A 14,633-nucleotide genomic window follows, 5' to 3' on the forward strand; every position below is an offset into this window, starting at 1 on the left:
ATTCATAAAATACAGGACTATACATTCCTTTACTAGTACCCACGAAAGCATGGACTGATTTAAGTATGGATTTTGTATTGGGTCTTCCACATACTCAACGAGGCAATGATTCTATTTTTTTAGTTGTTGATCGATTTTCAAAAATGGTTCATTTTTTTGAATGTAAAAAGACTAATGATGTAACTAGGATAGCAAAACTATTATTCTTAGAAGTTTTCTATTTACATGGTCTTCCAAAGATCATTACATCTGAGAGAGATACTAAGTTCTTGAGTCATTTTTGTAGGACTCTCTAGAGGAAATTGGGAACCAAGTTACATTTTAGTAGTGCCTATCATCCTCAAATAGATGGGCAAATAGAGGTAGTGAATTAGAGCTTGGGAAACTTATTATGATGTATTGTTCGTGAGAAGCTCAAGCAATGACACTTGGCATTGCCAAAGGCAGAATTTTCCTACAATATTTATGTTAACATATCAATGAGAAAATCTCATTTTTAGATTTTCTATGGTAGGAACCCTCAAGATGTTCTAGATCTTTTGTCACTTCCATTGGGAGACATAAGTGATGATGGAGTAGCTTTTTTTTAACACCTTCACCAACTCCAACAAGATGTGAGACAAAAATTAAAAGAGGCTAATGCAAGCTACAAGATTGCTACAGATGCTAATCGAAGACAACAAATATTTCTTGAAGGTGATTTTGTGTTGGTTTACTTGAGGCATGAACAGTTATGTACAGGCACACACCATAAATTGAACTATAAAATATTGGGCCTTCTAAACTCATCAAAAAACTCAATGATAATGCTTATGAGGTTAGCTTACTAGAACATATTGACATCTCTCTAGTATGTAATGTTTATGATTTATAATCATTCCATGAAGATGTTCGAGAGACATAGGATGAATAGGATGTGGATTGGAAACACCACCCTCCCAATAAGAAGAAGGAAAAGATTACCGAAATTCTTGACAAGCAAGCTACTTCCACAAGGCATGGCCAGCATAATAGATACTTGATATAGTGGGATGGGTTACCAAAACTAGAGACTACATGGTTATCTGAGTTGGCAATGATGTAGTTAGATCCAAAAGAGTTACACCAATTCACAACCAGTCACTTGGAAGAGTTGTGTTTCTTTCATGAAGGGTAGAATGATGCATCAACTTCTAGGAGTAATAACTTTTGACTCGAACCTAGGTTTTCCCTCAATTTTCTATAGTGGCTTTGTTAGGAGGAGTTTGGTGGTTTGAAAATTCAGCTCAACTCCATTATGTCAAGAAAATTTAATGTTTGAGTCCCAGAAAATCCATTTAGACCCCCAAAACTATGTTTGTGTAATCTTTGTGTCTTTTTTAGAGTTTTTGTTTTGTAATAACTTTGAATTAGTATTCCCAAATTTGAATATTAGTTGGTAGGTCTAGTTGTCATATTTTATAGAAAGTCTAGTTTTATTTTCAGCTTTCTAGGAGTTAAGTTTGAAGGTTACCAAAAACGGTAAATTTTAAGATTTGCAAAAATCTGGCAAAAAGGTAACTCTATATTTTTTTTGAATTGAGGGTGTTTTGGTTACTTAAGACACTGCAGAACAATTTAGAAAGGAGGATGGTCGATGTAAAATATGTGAGTTTCAAAAAAAATTTGTTAATTTTTACCTTTTTCTTTATGTTTTCTTTCTTTCAAATGTTATACCTTTAGTAGATACTTTGTGACTTTTGTCGAACTCTTTTCCCCCACTTCTCAAAAACTCTTTCCATTGCTTCTCAAGAACTCTTTTGGCCTCCTATGTGGATTCAATTGAAAATCATTGCTAGCAAACAACCACTACAAAATGAAAAAAGAGGCAAAACTCCCAACACAAAAATCTATGAAGCCAAGGCCAAGTGCAGAGGCAAACTCAATGGCAAGTAGCTAGAAGAATGATAGGAAAAATTGTTGGAAGAATAAGAAGAGGAAGACATAGTTGGGTATGGGAAAAAAATAGAAATCTAATGAAGCTAAAGCAAAGTGTAAGCTTAGAGATGAGGCAAAATTGGAGGCAAGCAAGCAGTCACCAATGGTTAAGGAAGAACTGAGCACTCCATTTTGACATATGTCCTAGAGGAGCATATCTTGTATTTCAAGTAGAATTTTAAGGTGAAATTTTTGTTGATGCGAATTCTCAATCACTTTACTTACTATTACAAAATGAAATGATATGTACATGTGACAAAAGAGTTTCAAATAAAAAGTGTACAAAAATTAACTTCCTTCTAAATAATATATGGGGAAAGTTCAGGTTAGGTTTTTCTTTTATGTATGATTTTCTTTAACAAATGATATTTAAAAATTCTTATTAATAGGTATATCTTGTTCAAAATTGATTGTTCCAAAGAAAAAGGAATATCTTACTGAGAGCCAGAGCAAAAGAAGGAGATCAGAGAAGAGGAAGAGTGAAAAGGAGTCGTCTCCAAAAGATATTTATTTGAAGATTGTCACGGCAGAGACCATGGGAGAGTTAGAGCTCAAGACTGCATAGTTGGTCAAGATACAGTGCCTTGATTGGTGCTCCCAGTATTTTGTCTATCCCCTGGCTTTTGGTAGTTTTTGTCTACCTGTTCCTCTTTATGGTTGTTTTTTGTTATGTCTACTTTCTTTCTCAACTCAAGGTTTTGACTTCTTCCTCCTAATCTGGGTATGTGTCTCATCCTAAAGTCCATGTAATCTCTAAGAGAAATGTTCGCCTGAAACTCTGGTCCACTAGCCTCCCAATCCCTCCTGAACTAATCCTGTAACTCTGTAATCTGTGGTTCATTAATCAGCTAAACTGGATCTCTAGGTGGGAAGGTGGATAGAAGAGGTCTCAAGCTGGCTATTTGAGCTGGTTGTGCAACATCTCTAAAGTTATCAACCTCATCCCCATTGTTGTCATGTCCATTATTACCATTAAAGTTGTCTCGGCCTCCATTATCATTGCCCCTATTATTGTTGTTTCCCTTGCTGGCATCACCTAGATTGATATCGATGCCCATCTATCTAGCCATTAGCTGCAACATCATATCCATTTGCCTATTCTGCTCCTATTGCATCATATCCATTCGCCTATTTTGCTCATGTTGCATCATATCCATTTGCCTATTCTGCTCCTGTTGCATCTGCTGCCCCTCCTCTAATGTACCCAGTAACCTGAACATTACATTTTCCTCGTCTGGACTAGTATTCTTATCATCTCGGTCACCCATACTACTGTCTTGTTCAAAGAATATATCCTCTGTGTCTATATGACTGAATTGTATGTCCCTCTGCACGGATGAACTACCCTGTTCGTTCTGCAAGTCTGAACTCCTACTTTCTCTTGCTCTATTATTGTGGAAATTATAAAGCCCTTGTCGCATGCTCAAACATAAATGCTTAAGACCTCCATAGGATGGCAGAATTTATAGCTCTGATACCATTGTAATGAGCACTCCTGGAATGCCCAAAAACTGGACCAACTACTGAAATAGATTTTATATGCAAACTGAAGATTGAACTGATGTTGAAATTATATTAATTCTCAAAATGATGAAATCAAGTACAAAGCAATGTATTCCAAAGGCCAAACCCCAAGGGAATGACGTCTAGAATGTTACAAGAGATGATGAATGTCCTCTATTGCAAAGAAAGTTATGTGATTCACACATCCAAGCTCTTATGAAATGTCATTCACAAAAATTTCATGCTCAACAATGAGACTCTCGCCCCTATTTATCCTTTTCCTTCACCCTTCTAGAAGGAACTAAAACATTAATTAATTGCAAGTGCTAGAAGCTTCCCCCTTCCAATAATTAATGCACTCTCTAGAAACTCCTCCCTTGCAATACAAAAATTAATTGTGCTTCTAGAAAATTCAATTACTAGAGGCTTCCACCTTTCTAATAATTAATACACACTCTAGAAGCTTCTCCCTTGTAATACAATAATTAATTAAATTAATTAAATATAAAGTCACCTTTTAATATTTAATTTTAATTTATTTAATAACTTTATAAGAAATTAATTTAATTTCTTCTTATGCTCCACTTAGACTTTGGAGAACGTGAAGACTAAAAGATGGGGTCATTACAACTATATACACAAACTGGAACAAGTTCAAGAAAGGGAAAGATATAAAATTTATCATTCTTGTTAATTTGTTAGCCTCTAAAAATAAATCAAGAAATTCAAAAAGATGAAGTTTAGTGTGATACACAATTTCAAATTAATCACGTTTACCTTTTAATTTCAATCAAACTACACAAACAACACTTGAAAAAAGAAATATATATAATACATTTGGAGTGTATAGACAAGCTCAGATTCATTTTCAGCTTTGAATTTTTGACTAAAATCATCGATAAACATTTCATGAATGTTTTCTTTTCTACAAATCTCCCTCTGCCCTATGCTTTACAAAAGAATGGCCTATGTGATCTTTCACAAATGGGTGAGGGATCAACTATTTGATAAGTAATTCATGAATGTTTTCTTTTTATACAAATTTTCCCTTTGCCGTATTCTTTAAAAAGAAGGGCCAATGTCAAAAGAGCTCAATCTTGATCTCTGATAAATGGGTGCGTGAGGAGCTGAGAAGCAGTCCATCTCTTGCCAACATCTTTTTGCAGGCAGCATCCAATGAAGGTTTGAAACTCTGAAGAAGCAGTGGGAGGCAAAGTGGGCACATCTTCCAAACAAATAGCACACAATAGTGTTAACCAATCAAGTGACTTCTCTTGTTCCGGCTGTACAAATGGAAAATGACCCACGTAACATTCCATCAATGTTACTCCCAAACTCCATACATCACCTTTATAGTAATCATCATCAGCATCATCACAGCCAACTCCTTTCCGATAGGTCTGAGGGTCGAGTCTCTCGGGGCTCATATAAGCATATGTTCCTGCAGTGGATGAATTGCATGCAATCTCTGAAACAATTGCACTCATCCCAAAGTCTGCAATCTTGACATGAAATGGATTCAACTTGACCAACAAATTGGCAGGCTTGATGTCTCTGTGAACAATCTTTTCATTCTGTAGATATTTCAAACCCTCCAAAACATCTCTTCCAACTTTAGCCAAGAAAGACTCCGTCATTCTTTTGTTGAGCTGCTTGTGGAAGCTTTGTAGAGAGCCTCCGTCCATGTACTCCAGCAGATAGTTGATATTCCCACCTTCTTCAAATGCTCCATGGAATTCCACAATCCACGGAGAATGCATCTTCTTCATAATCTCCACCTCTCTCATTATCTTCTCATCTTCATTAGAATGAAGCCTGACTACTTTGAGAGCATAATAAGAGCTCGATTTTGGGCTGAGCACTTTGTACACACTGCCCTCACTTCCCTTTCCAAGACTTTCCTTCACCTCCAAATCACACAAACCTTTGATATTCTTCACTGGATTTGGCAAAGACAGGCAATTATTTCTTTCTGGATTACGTGAAATTGCGGCTGTCGGAATATTCAATCTCAGCTTCTTTCTTATAACGCCATTGTTGTTGTTGTGATCAACTCTATTAATAATGCACTGCTTTCCCGGGAAAAAGATTGAATCGCTAGAGTCTGGTATGAGAGTAACCACACCCATTTCTACTCCAAACAACATATAATAATCTACTTCTCACTTGAAACCTTTGCAAGGTCGCATCTATGTGAGCATGGCTTCCTACTCAGAGATGTCATAAAGTCACACCAATATACTTATAGGATTTCCCAAACAGAGCACAAGCTTGCCCAAACACTCTTTCCCGCACGAGAGAAGACAGAAATATCCATCAAGACGACTTTGACGGCTTTACATGCTTAACCAAGATGAAATGAGCAACCAGTGGATATAACACTTCTGAAGTTTATAATTGACTTTGACGGCTTTCCATGGAGAGATTTCCGCAAATCACAGGGAGAGGAAGGTGTTGCGGGGCTATCTATCACATCTTCTTCATTTGAAGACCATGGAATCACCGTTCTATATGCATGAGATTAAACTATTAAATTTATTCATTCATGATTGTATTATTTGAAATATTCTAAATCCTTGTTAATAAATATATTTGTGCATGTTCTACTTTATGGTTAAATGAGGAAATGATATACTACATTTTTTAAGTGATTACTAAGAAATCTGAAGAGTATAGAGAAAGTTCAATTGTAAATTGTATCATATATTAATATATGAATATCTTTTTAGAAAGTCTTTATTAAAGTCTATTATTTAATTAGAATATTTTCATGTTATTTAAATTAGATTTTATATTTTATGTTAATTATATAGATGACTTAAATTACTTTTTAATAGATTCAATTTTTAAATTTGTTTAATTATTTAAGCGAATTAAAGTTATATGGTCAAACTTTGATAATACAATTAAATAATAAAGTTATACAACAATAAACTTTTCAAATTAGAACAAATTTTAACAATTACAAATAAAAGTTATATATTCTTTTTGGAAAACTTTACAAATGATGTCAAACATTCTAAGTCAAAATTTTAATTACATCAAATTTTAGAAATGAAGTTACTAAATTTTTCCCTTAGACATTTGCTTTAACCACTAGATTTATTTGCTAAAGATTGTATTAATTAAAATATTTTAAATCTTTAGATAACCTTTATGAAACTCAATTATTTATAGTGATTTTAATTAGAATATTATCATGTTATTTAAATTAGATTTAGTATTTTAAGTTAATTATAGAGAATCACTAAATTACTATTTAATCGATTAAATTTTAACTTTATGAAAAAAAATATTTAATTATTTATGTTAATTAAAGTTATATGGTTAAACTTTGATAATACAATTACATAATGGATTAATTTTAGATAACATCAATAAATATTTCAATTTCCAACAAATTTTAATAATTATGTAAAAAGAAATATTTTAGAAATAAGTTTCAAATTTCAAATTTGGGAAAACTTTTAAAATGATGTCAAATTGTGTGTGTGTGTGTGTGTGTGTGTGTGAAAGAGAGAGAGAGAGAGGGGGGGGGGGGGGGGGGGAGATCATGAGACACGTGAGGTATAGAAATCAGGGCAAATATGGCGAAACTATGTAGCAAAGAGAGTATAAGAGGGTAATGTGTGTGTGTGTGTGTGTGTGTGTGTGTGTGTAAGAGAGAGAGAGAGAGATAGAGAGAGATAAATTTAGGGTAAATAAGAGGTAAGAGATGGTGACATGAAGTATAGGAAAGAATGAAATGTAGTAATTAGTTAGGAGAGAGGGAGACACATGAGGTTAAACAAGAGCATAGATAGTGACAATAGAGTAGGGGAGATTATTCCATAGGGTGATTAGGGCAAAAGAGAGAATCATAGAAGGGAGTTACCATGAGAGAAATGAGGTCTAGAGAGAGAGGGTATATAGGGAGAACTAGTGACGACAGGAGGGAGGGGTGAGAGTAAAAGAGAGTAATTAGAGGGAGAAAGATAAGATAGAGAATGAGGATGAGAACATAGATAAGGTATAATGAATACGAAATAAGTTATTGGACATAAAAATCATCAACAAATATTTCTCTACTTCTTCCTTGTGGGCATGACACCCCTACTAGCTTATATATATTCTACAATATTTATAGGGAAGTTGAGATTTCTAGAGGCTTTAATTTAATAATTGATAAAAAAACTATATACTCTAAAAATTAAAGCCTTGATAACTCTCGGCTTTGTATATATATAAGCTAGTTGTAATTTAGGGAAAAATAGAAAGGGCCCGTGTTTTGCGTACTATCTTTTATATCTTTTTTAAAAAAGTAATGGATGTTTTTAGTGCATTAGAATGTGAATCTTGTTTCTAACCATTATTTTTGGAAAACAAGTTTCTTTTAAATGTGGTAGAATATTTCCCCCCTTACCGATTGATAAGTACTATTTCTTTTCTCTTCCTTAGGATGTGAACCACCTAAGGTTATCATGAGATCAAGCTGACACAGTTGATTTCTTGGGAGTTGTAAACTGTGTTGAAGATAAGATTGATGATTTGGATCATTAAATTCAAGGAGAGGATTACGTAAAGACCTAACAAATGGATTCTAGAGAAGTTTCTAGAGGATGATCAAGAAGATGGATAGATGCAATGAATCGAATTGAACCTGATCGTAAACCCTAAGATCTACAGTGGCGATGGAAAATGATAAAGAAAGAATTGTATATTTAAAGAGATACAGTGTTGAACAAATTATTGGTCAAAGAGTGCAAGTATCTACAAGAGGCACATATAGACAAAGGTGGATTAGAAATGCACAAGTGCGTGAGTGAATGAAAAGCTAAAGGAGAAAGCTTGCAAAGATGATGTTGATATTGATAAGTGAATGTGAGAAAAAGTCTTAAGTATTGTTGGAAAGAGTGGATTGATTGGTTGAAGGGTTTCCAAGCAAGTCAAGATCAGAGCTTTTAATGGAAGGCTTATTAGTAAAGTCAGCATAAGGACTGAACAGAGATTTGAAGCTACAAAAGTGATTTGTAATCACACAGATCAAACCTACTATTTTCGTTATAATCATTGTAAAAAGTTTCTATTGAAATCCTTTTAACAAAGGTTGACCTACAATCATTTGAAAAATTAACAGTCTGTGTAAATCCTTTAACTAGGTGACATTCCAAATGGAATGATCAAAGTTCTCTAACAAAGCCACTTCTAACTGGATGATTAAATCCTTTAACAAGGTCACATTTAACAATGTGTTTTTTTAACCTTTAACAAGATTAGCTCCTAACATGGCTCACTTTAAAAGAGTGAAAATTAGTGACATGTTGCTGGTGGTTTTTCCCAAATTGGATTTCCACGTAAAATCCTAGTGTCAAATGTGTGTTGATTGCTTTATATGTTTTACATTTGATAATGTTTTCATTATACAATTTAACTTAAATATTGAAGATAGTTTTACAATAATGACCAAGAAACAACAAGACAAGCAGAACAGTGATTGTTTGTGTTTAATTGTTCAAGTGGTACTTAAAGACCTTTAGTAACTAATTCACCCTACCCCCTCTCAATTATTTAGGTAAAAGCACAAACCTATGTCACCTTTTATAAAAAAACGTGATATCAAAATGTGAAAGTTCAACATTAATGACAAGAAAAATTGTATTTGTGTTTAAAATATGAAGATGATGTAAACTGATGAAATGTGTACAATTGGATGAATTTTATGCCTATAATTTTTATAATTTTTTTGAGTAAGAGTTTATTCATTTTATTTTATTTTGAAGTCCCTTTTTTTAACTATAAAAAATATAAGGTGTAGTCCTCATCAAACAAGTATATGCAAATCATCTTTTTTTGTGCTAATTTGAAAGTATCTTATAGATCACATGTATAGCTAGTGAACAAAAAAAGAAATAATTATTTTTGATGTATATTTTCTTTGTTATAAGTACTCAAGTTCGACCTTATCAGAATCCAACAGTTTTTTCCTCCTGTCAAAACTTCCCTATCAAATCTATACCTTCTTGAAAAAAAATTACATATTCGTGAAGAGGATTCTCTCCTCTAGAGATAAATATAATATTTTAATTTTTTTGATATGATTTACTATTTTTCTTCCTTTTTTGAGGGAGCATCTTCTAAATTGTTAAAATATCGAATTATAATATTTTGAGATTGTAACATATTATAACTAATCAAAACACTCAAAAAATTAAATAATGATGATATTGAGTCTGAGATCTATAAAAGGGTATTTTCAGTTTTTGAAAAAAATTGAGTTTTGATAGAGAAATGAGATTTGACCAGAACAGGTTTTTGGTATCACAAATAGTGACACAGATCTGTGCTTTTACCCATTCTAAACATTTCTAACATATAGAACCATGCCAAATTAAATACCAGGCATCGCTTGAAGAACAATGTAGGAAAATAACACCCAAGAAGATGAAGCATAATGACTTCCAGATGTCATGTATATGATTTTGCACACTTAGGGTAATGATCCACGATATGTTCACCATATGAAGTTAAGCCCATGGAATCTAGAAAAAAAAAAACAAGAGTTTGCCAATATAAATTGTTGGATAGGTAACCGTAAAATAATAAAACAACAAATGGGTGATGGAAGATTTCCAATAGCCCAAGGATGCTCCTGCATCAAACACCCAAGGTGACAAAAAAATGGTCCATAAGGAATTATGAACATCTGAAAGAATTCAAAACATAAACTCCGTGCTCGTTCTTAATCCACAAATTTTCTTCATCAATCAACACAAAAGTGTGTCCAAACTCACTTCTACAATCAACTATATCATGATAAATCTCAAATACACTACTTCTACAATAACTACTACTATCAAATGAATCACTCTTATTGCATGCCTTCATCTGAATAGAAATTTTATTTGTTCCACTTATGTTCATAATCTCAAGATCAGATAACTTTTTGTCAATAGTAGGAAAATCAACTCTATTTTCTAATGTCTTCAAACTAAAAGTCCTAAAAATAATCAAGTTCTCTTCTTTGATAACTTCTTCATCATTTAAAGGAATCAAAACAAATATCTTACCATCCTTTTCAAATGTAATTGTATTCTTTTTGTAATCACATATAACTCCCTTATCAAATTGCCAAGCGCTTCCAAGTAAAATATAACAAGCACTCATGTCTACTATATCACATTAAACTTCATCCTTAAAAGGTCCAATACTAAAATTAACAATACATTGTTCTCTAACTTGGGCCCAATGATCATCTTGAAACAAGCTGATACCACAAGGAGTAGGAGGTTTGAATTTTTTCAAACCAAGTTTCCTAACCATTTCTTTAGAAATAATATTATTAGTACTACCTTCATCCATACTTAATTTGTATCATTTACCTCCATACTTACAAATAGTTTAGAATAAGATCCTTCTGTCATGTCCCCTTTTCAAATAATTAAAAATAATAACTTTTGCTAAGGCAAGCTAGCTCAAAAAGTGAAATTTCGGCAAAAGGGGCTAATCTTTGGAAACCAATGGACTAATAAATAAAAATTATTATTAAAATATGTATTATTGACCCCTCTTGGTCATGAGTTAGGGTTATTCCCTCTTTTAAAGGGATTTGGAGGCATTTCGGGCTCATTCTAGAACTTGATTTTTGCTCATTGCTTTGTTGTTCTTCAGAGGCTGCCAAACCTGTGGAGAAGGAGACCCAAGGACAGGAGTTTGCAGGTTTCTAGGGAGGCTAAGGATAAGATTTTGAGGCCATTCCATGTGAAAGCTCATGTAGAGTTTACGCTTGTGCTGAACAGTGCAAATTTGTGAGTTTTCAGGTGTGTTTATTATAAGAGTTTGGTGTTTTCGGTTGAGTATTTTATATCAATTTGGTTTGCTATTGTATTGGAGACATTTAAATATAGGTATTGGGTCATGGTTATACTTTTTTAATAGATTATTAGTGTTTTGTGGTATTTTCGAGCTATTTTGTGTTATTTTCGGGAGCTCGATGAGCATTGTTTTTGTCCTCCATTTGGGAGCTGTTATGTAAACTCTATATAGATCTAGAAGTGTCATTTTGTGGGCCATTATGCTGGAATTTTTTTTGTAAAAATGTCTACTTTCAGATTTATTAATAATATGTGAAGCTGTGAAGTTTTTGGCACTATTTCGGGCATACCTAATTTGGGTTTTATTGAGAAATTGGTTGATCTTTTGAAATGTTTTTTGTTTGATTTTAAAATATAATTAGAGGCTTTAAATATCATATAAAATCAGCAAGGGGACATTTCACCTTCTTTGTACTGGTTCAACATCATGATTAGAAAACACGATTCTCCTCATAAAAAGAGATTCTCCAACTTTTGGTGAAGCCAAATCAACATCAGAAGATTCCACTTTCTATTCTTCTTGTACTACTAAGTTTTGTTTTTCAACTTTCACATTAGGACATTCAAAGGCTTGGCGTCCATCCTTACCACATTTGAAACAAGCACCTCTGAAAATAATTTTTTTTTCAAGAACAAGTTTCTTACCCTTGTCAACTTTAGTAACTTGCTTACCTTTCTTTCTTCCTAACTTTTCTTCATCTTTCAATGGTGATGCGCCATCGACAAGGTCTTGATCTATGCGCACATGTCAAGTCCAGAATGTTGTGTATAGAATGATTGATTGACCAGCATCACACTGATAAGAATCTTCAGGTGAACTAAGTTTCAACATACTCAATCTTTAGCTGAACTCTTTTCTTATTGAATCAATCAAAAATAATTAAATTAAACTAAATTAAAAATTTATTAATAGTAAAAAAAATTATTTAACACAACTTATTTTCATTTATCTAAATTATTTTATTTCATTTAATTTAAAACATCACCATATATAATAATAATAAAATATTTAAAACAATTCATTTTCATTTATCTAAATTATTCTATTTCATTTAAACCATCATCCCACGTAAAAATTCTTACATAATATAAACATTATGATTATTATTATTTAAAAAAAAAACCATTAATATTCTAAGGAAGAGCGTTGCACAGAGGACAAAAGAAGGAAAGAACGGATAAAAAGAAAATATAGTTCCATTTTCCATTTCTCTCTCTCACTTCGTCTCCATAAAAAATAGAAAAAGGCGGGAAAAAACTAAAATACATAGAAAATTAGACTTTTAAAATATTTAATTTGTCTTACATGTTACTGAATCTGACTTTTCAAAATATTTAAATGCATAAATATATATATATCAAAAAGTTACGTTGGTAACTTGATATAGCAGTTAGCACTACTGGTAGTAGCCTCACAAAATATAAATACAATTATTAGTGAAATGTTAATCGGCTATGACATCGTTTTGTTAATTAAGGAAGTAAACTGTATACACAAACAGAACAAGTTTAAGAAAGGGAAGGATATAAAATTTATTATTCTTGTTAATTTGTTAGCCTCGAAATATAAATCAAGAAATGCAAAAAGATGAAGCTTAGTGTGATACACAAGTTCAAATTAATTACGTTTACCTTAGAACTTCAATCAAACAACACAAACAATTTGAAAAAAGAAATATACATAATACATTTGGAATTTATAGAACAGCTCAAATTCATTTTCACTTTGAATTTTTGACTCAATCATTGATAAACATTTCATGAATGTTTTCTTTTATACAAATCCCCCTTTGCCCTATTCTTTTCAAAAGAATGGCCTATGTGATCTTTCACAAATGGGTGAGGGATCAACTATTTGATAAGTCATTCAGGAATCTTTTCATTTTCTAAAAATTTTCCCTTTGCCCTATTCTTTAAAAAGAAGGGCCAATGTGAAAAGAGCTCAATTTTGATCTCTGATAAATGGGTGAGTGAGGAGCTGAGAAGCAGTCCATCTGTTGCGAACATCCTTTTGCAGGCAGCATCCATTGAAGCTTTGAAACTATGAAGAAGCAGTGGGAGGCAAAGTGGGCACATCTTGCAAACAAATAGCACACAAGAGTGTAGCCCAATCAAGTGACTTCTCTTGTTCCGGCTGTACAAATGGAAAATGACCCACGTAACATTCCATCAATGTTACTCCCAAACTCCATACATCACCTTTATAATAATAATCATCAGCATCATCACAGCCAACTCCTTTCCGATAGGTCTGAGGGTCGAATCTCTCGGGGCTCCTATAAGCATATGTTCCAGCACTAGATGAATTGCATGCAATCTCTGAAACAATTGCACTCATCCCAAAGTCTGCAATCTTGACATGAAATGGATTCAAATTGACCAACAAATTGGCAGGCTTGATGTCTTTGTGAACAATGTTTTCACTCTGCACGTATTTCAAACCCTCCAAAGCATCTCTTCCAACTTTAGCCAAGAAAGACTCCGTCATTCTTTTGTTGAGCTGCTTGTGGAAGCTTTGTAGAGAGCCTCCGTCCATGTACTCCAGTAGATAGTTCACATTCCCACCTTCTTCAAATGCTCCATGGAATTCCACTATCCAGGGAGAATGCATCTTCTTCATAATCTCCACCTCTCTCATGATCTTGTCATCTTCATTAGAATGAAGCCTGACTACTTTGAGAGCATAATAAGAGCTTGATTTTGGGCTGAGCACTTTGTACACAGTGCCCTCGCTTCCTTTCCCATGACTTCCCTTCACCTCCAAATCACACAAACCTTTGATATTCTTCACTGGATTTGGCAAAGACAGGCAATTATTTCTTGTTGGATTACTTGAGATTAATGCAACTGTTGGAATGTTCAATCTGAGCTTCTTTCTTATAACACCATTGTTGTGATCAACTCTATTTATAATGCACTGCTTTCCCAGGAAAAAGATTGAATCAGAGTCTGGTATGAGAGTAGCCACACCCATTTCTGCTCCAAACAACATATAATAGTCTACTTCTCACTTGAAACCTTTGCAAGTACAAATATGGAAACACCGTGTAATGAAAATGTGAGTGCATTTATTATATATGACTGGAAACTCTATGCAACAATATATCAAACCTACGTTCTAATATTAGATTTGAAAAAAAACAAGCAGCTAAACAACTAGAACCGCATGATGTGTTTGGAACTATTTGAAAAATCAACTAAGAGTTTGTTAACGTTGAAAGAAAAGCGGTGGGAAAAAAAGCGGCGGTTCAATTCAGGCAAAAAATTATCATTGCATTCTCGATATATAGTAGGTTGATATTGATTCAATTATAGACACATTCT

General features: G+C 33.2%; 2 pseudogenes; both read right to left on the reverse strand.

Moving 5' to 3' along the window:
• Positions 1-1,488: 1,488 nt before the first annotated feature.
• LOC149567146 (mitogen-activated protein kinase kinase 9 pseudogene) lies at positions 1,489-5,588 on the reverse strand (annotated as a pseudogene).
• A 7,663-nt stretch (positions 5,589-13,251) lies between these two features.
• LOC149567147 (mitogen-activated protein kinase kinase 9 pseudogene) lies at positions 13,252-14,283 on the reverse strand (annotated as a pseudogene).
• Between the last annotated feature and the right edge of the window lie 350 nt (positions 14,284-14,633).

Source organism: Cupressus sempervirens, chromosome 3, assembly GCF_028749045.1.
Source record: "Cupressus sempervirens isolate cs-2001-9-10 chromosome 3, ASM2874904v1, whole genome shotgun sequence".
Taxonomy (NCBI): domain Eukaryota; kingdom Viridiplantae; phylum Streptophyta; class Pinopsida; order Cupressales; family Cupressaceae; genus Cupressus; species Cupressus sempervirens.